The sequence below is a fragment of the Hydra viridissima genome, unplaced genomic scaffold (assembly GCF_058129835.1).
Source record: "Hydra viridissima isolate aposymbiotic clone 2 unplaced genomic scaffold, HvirCarnegie_v1 scaffold_13, whole genome shotgun sequence".
NCBI lineage: Eukaryota > Metazoa > Cnidaria > Hydrozoa > Anthoathecata > Hydridae > Hydra > Hydra viridissima.
The window spans coordinates 10073668-10079736 of NW_028324312.1; positions in this window are offsets into that span (position 1 = coordinate 10073668).

A 6069-nucleotide genomic window follows, 5' to 3' on the forward strand; every position below is an offset into this window, starting at 1 on the left:
TAAAATCAAAGTCTATAAACGAAAAATTAATAATTTTACTATTCAACAGTTTAAAGAATCACTATCGGCAGTAAGGTGGGACAGGATTTACCAAGAATGCAACCTTGGGCATACCAACTCTGCTTATAATGAATTTATAGAAATATTCTTAAAGCACTACGATAATCATTTCCCAATTGTAGAAAAAGAATTAAAAGTAAAATACTTACAATGTCCATGGATTACCAGAGGTATAAAAAAATCTTCAAAAAAAAAACAAAGACTTTACATCAAGTATTTAAAAAACAGAAATGAAAAAAATCTAAATACTTACAAACAATACAAAAATTTATTTGAAAAAATAAAAAAAAATCGATGAAAATTTACTACTCGAATCAAATAAAAAATGCAACTGGTGACATTAAAAAAACATGGAATACTATAAAAGAAATAATTGGGAACAAAAAAATTAAATCAAATATCTTACCTGCTCAAATCGTCATTGACAATACAGTGTACAGTGACAAAAATACGATTGCTGAAAAATTCAACGATTTTTTTGTTAACACTGGCCCTAATCTTGCCTCGAAAATTAAGTCCCCTAATAACTCATTCAAATCATACCTAAGTGACACCCAGAGCGAACTAAACTACAAAGAACTAAACTATCAAGAACTTAATGTTGCTCTAAATTCCTTAAAAGTAAATAAAACTCCAGGTATAGATGACATCTGTAGTAGGGTAGTGGCAAATGTCTTTACAACGATAAATAAACCTATATATGAAAATTTTAAGTCTTCGATTAAAACAGGAGTTGTACCGGACAAGCTTAAAGTAGCTAAAGTAGTACCAATATTTAAATCAGGTGAAACATACTTAATTAATAACTATAGACCTATCTCGGTACTCCCTACCTTTTCTAAGCTTCTCGAAAGAGTAATCTATAACAGATTGTATGAGTACTTAATCCAAAATAAAATTCTAAATAAAAAGCAATTCGGTTTCCAAAAACAATATTCAACTGAACACGGAATCGTAGATCTAGTTAACAATATAAGTGATTCTTTTTACAAAAAACAGTATGTTCTAGGCATCTTTATAGACCTGTCAAAAGCGTTTGATACTGTAAATCATAATATCTTACTTAAAAAACTGGAAAGCTATGGGATAAAAAACATAACCCTTGACTGGTTCAAAAACTATCTTAGCAACACGCAACAATGTGTTTTTTCAGATAGTTATAAACACTCAAAACTACTACGAGTTGAATGCGGTGTCCCCCAAGGTTCCATTCTTGGACCTCTTTTGTTTCTTCTATATATAAATGACCTTACAAAAGCCTTGGATAAACTTGATGTAATTATGTTTGCCGATGACACAAACTTATTTTATTCCTCGAACTCAATCAAAGATCTTTACAAATGTATGAACAAAGAGCTTAAAAGATTAAATATATGGTTGAAAATGAATAAGTTATCACTAAACACAGAAAAAACAAAATACATATTGTTTCATTCCAAAAAACAAAAAAATAATATACCTACTATCCTTCCCTCACTAAAAATAGATAAGGTAAACATTGAAAGAACAGAAACAACTAAATTTCTTGGGATCCTTATTGACGAAAATATATCTTGGAGAGCCCATATAAGTACAATAAACACCAAAATTTCGAAAAATATTGGGATACTCTACAAAGTTAAACCTATGTTATCCCAACATAACCTTAAATCGCTTTATTTTTCTTACATCCAAAGTTATCTTACGTACGCTAATATTACATGGGCAAGTACACACAAATCCAAATTGAGTACTATTTCTAAAAGTCAAAAACATGCATCAAGACTAGTTTATAATAAAGATAAACTCACCCATGCTGAACCCTTACTAAAAACCTTAAATGCACTAAATGTCTACCAAATCAACATCTACCAAAATGTACTATTTATGCTAAAATACAAACTTGGACTAGTCCCATCGCATTTTTTAAATAACTTCTTTCAAGTTAACTCTAATAGATATATAACAAGAGCAACAGGCAATTTCATACTGCCTAAAAGAACAACAAAGTTCTCACGGTTTTCTATTTCCTACCGGGGTCCGTACCTGTATAACAAAATAATATCAAAAAATATAGAACTTAAAGTATTAAATAATCCTGCCAACTTAAAAAATAAAATAAAACACCTCATACTTAATATCAACAATTATATTGATATGTATTAAACTTAACAACGGAATCTATACTGAAATATTTATGTGTATCACTGACTGTGTTTTGACTATATATAAATATGAAATAGACTTAATTTAACAATTTGAAAAGGTACTCCATGATAAGTCTTCATAGACTTCTACGAGTTTTCCTTTACAACAACATATTATGATGTGTTATACTTGCTAAACCACTTTTTATTATGATGTTTTACGTGGTAATATTATGTTATATTCTTCTTTTTATTTACGTTGCATTATATGATGTCATTTATTTACGTTGCATTATATGTAGTTTTAATGTAACGATGTGTAAATTTATTGAAGTTGTATAAAAAAAAAAAAAAAAAAAAAAAATATATATTCAAAGAGCAGAAATTGACTTGCGGAAGATAAAACAATGGGCTTAGTTCCTATGTATGTAAATGCCACACTCCATGAAAAACATAAAAATATTGCTGACCTAATCCTTGTTAATACATGATGAAAATGATGAGAATGATTAAGAATGATGAGAATAATGAAGAATGATCAAGTAATCATGATGAGAATGATGAAGAATGATCAAGTGATCATAATGAGAGTGATGAAGATATTGTTTTTTGTTGATGTCACTCCAGAGACTTCAATTAATTTGTCTCAGTTGATTAATTAAAAATTTTATTTAATTACTTATAGAAAGTTTGAAAAATCTATGAAACAAAACTAATATTTTAAAAAGTTCCACAAAAAAAAAGTGTTTGCTTAAGAAATGTAGTAGCAAGATAGCATTCATGTAATAAGTGGTGGCTGATTTTGATCAACGCCTTCATCATTTTTATCTAGTGAGAATGCGGTGCAAATTTTTTTAATTAATATTTTAAGGGGTCTCTCGAAACCTATCGGACTGTCTTAATAAGGAGTATTAATCAGAGTTCTATATATCTTAATTTTTAGTAGTGCATCTTCCTAATACTGGTAAACACAAAAAGTTTGTCAAAAATTTTTTGTAAAAGGAATTGGTGTACCACAGTGACCTGGACCTCAAATGAGCAATAGTTCCTGGAGAGGAGTGAGGAGTTCAGAATGCGATCGCTGGCGGATTCTAATCCCTAAATACCTTATATGAGAATTAACATTTTACAAGAAGTTTTTTATTAAATTCAAACATAGAGCCCGTTTCTGAAACCGTTGTTGAGTTGTTTTTGGCCTAACTAAAACTCTAAGAAAAATTGTGAGAAGATGGATATATTTTTAGATCTATCAACAAATGGGGCGAAACGATGTTTTCAAGTCAGAACGAGGAAAAGCGTCGCAAAATACAATGTTACTTGTAGTAATACCATTTACAAAATAAAAAATATCAATAATAAAAGTAATTATTATTGCATTAAGTTCAGTATTGGATTAAGTTTAATGGATTACCTTCGGCTAGTAATGCTTCAGTTCAAACTGAGGTGATTTATGAGAACTCAGTGATTCCTTCATTTTTTGATAATAAAAATGAATGATAGATTGTTGCTACTGTTGAAACGCCTGAGCCTAATGAAGTTATTAAATTAACTACTACACTAAGAGATCTACAGTCTCTTAAATCAAACAGAAAACTTGAAACAAGTTTGGCTATGTCAAATGATTTTAGGTATATTAATTTTTGTGTTAAATTCCTGATTTAAATTTGATAGTTTTTTTTTACATAAGTAGAGACCCATCCACACATTGTTCAATATAAAACACAACTGGAATAATTAAGAAGAATTTTTATGCAATGTGTAGGCTAATTTTCTTTTCAGTTATTTAAACCTGAGCAGGAAGACTTGCTTGAGCAATACCTTATGAAAGCAAGTGACATAGACTGCTTTCAGCAAATGACTTTCTCGTGAGGAAGTCAAACGCTTTGAGTATACATATGGTCTTGCCTGCAGCAGAAAAATTCTTCCATCATGGACAGTGTTAAAAATTGGTGAGTATAATTGGTTAACAGAATTCTTGAAGGGGCATCCAAAATATTCTATTTGTTCTCCTCAAGCAATAAGTTAAGCCCGCTGCACTAGCTTTAATCAGCATAATGTTAAAGTGTTTTTAACAACTTAAGTAATGTTTTGACGAGGTTGAAAGTGACCACTGCAGACATGGAATATTGATGAGACCGGAATTACAACTGTGCAACGACTAGACCGTAGAGGCTTTTCCCTGATAGGTAGAGTTTCATCTGCTGAAAGAGGAACATTGGTGACTATGGCTTTCGCGTTTATGCGATTGGCAATAGCGTACCCCAAAAATGTCTAATATATGAAAAAAGTTTGTACATATATTAGACATTTTGCCACATACACAAGTTGTAGGACAATTGTCCTTGTCTAGTTTTGATTGACAACCACAGCTCTCATCTTGTTGCACCAGTTCTTGATTTTTGCAAGGAAAAATTTTACAAAATGGGATCAAACTTTTATCCTTTCCAGCACACTGTAGCCATAAGCTACAGCCATTGGATAAAAGTGTTTACGGTCCTTTTAAAAAGTTTGTCAACTCAGCGTGTGATGCGTGGATAACTGTAAACAAACGACCTATGACTATCTATAATGTACCTCGTGTGATAAGAACAACACTTTCCAATGCTATAACTCCAAGGAACATAATAAGTGGCTTCCAAGAAATGGAAGTTCATCCATTTAACAGAGATATTTTTTCAAAAAATGACTTTTTGTCGTCGTATACATCAGATAGATCAGATCCTGATATTAATTTCTCCACTTCAGATTACAACACTTCCATACAAATAAATCTCAATAAATCAATTGCCCCTCTGTCTACTTCGAAGGGAGAAAATTTCCCAGATTTAAATGAAATACCAGGGCCACTCCTAACTCTTTACTTTTACCATCTCCTGAAAAAGTTAGGCCTTTTGAAAAAGCTAAGCCTAAAAAGCAAAGAATGAATAGGCCTAAAAGATGGAAACGAGTTTCTGCAATATTAACAGATGCCCCTGTTAAGAAAGCCTTTGAACATGAACATAAGTCATCAAAAGATAAAAAAAAGGCCATTGAGACAAAGAAATAAAACATTTACTAAAAAACTATTCTCTACCTAAGTACGTGATCCAAATAATTCTAAAACCAGCAAGATTCAATCTTGTCAAACTAAGAGAAAGAAATCAAACAAGAAAGATAAGGAAGACGATATTGAAGATGAGAACGAAGAAGCTTTGAGTCTTAGTTGGTTCAAACCTTTCTAAACAGTCTTCCAGGTACCGAATGGATTCAGTGTTCAATATTTCATCAGTGGGCATATATGGCTTGCGTAGATAAAGAACTCAAGGGTCTATTTTATGAATGCTTTTACTTTAATGATCTTTTAGTCCCATTAGATGAAGACAGTGACTAATTGTGACCAAATATTATAATATATATAACCATATTAACTGCTATGATAAGATAACGATTGTTTATTTATATACAATTGTTTTCACTGTAAGTACCTTTCTTGCCTCAAATTTAACTAAAAGTTTTATTGAGATCCGATCTGCTTTAACCCATACCCCAACTAAGAGGCACTTTGGCTCATGGAACATCACCTAAATTAAATCATTTTAAAAATATTCACGAACTTATATAAGCTTTTAATAATAGATTTTTTTAATTGTATATAGTTTTAGCAACCTTCTCCCGTAAAGAAACAAAATAAAACAAGAAATGCGAAAAAGTTAATAATCAAAGAAAAAAAAACTGGCCAAAGTGCCCCAGTCTACCCTAAAAGAGAAACACGCTAACTCTGTTATATAAATCCAAATGATCAAAAATGTATTAAATCTTTAGAAACTATGAATAAGTAAAATTAACTTAATAAAAGTTTATTCAGCAAACAATAATTGTTTAAAGTTGCGCTTTAACAGAGAAA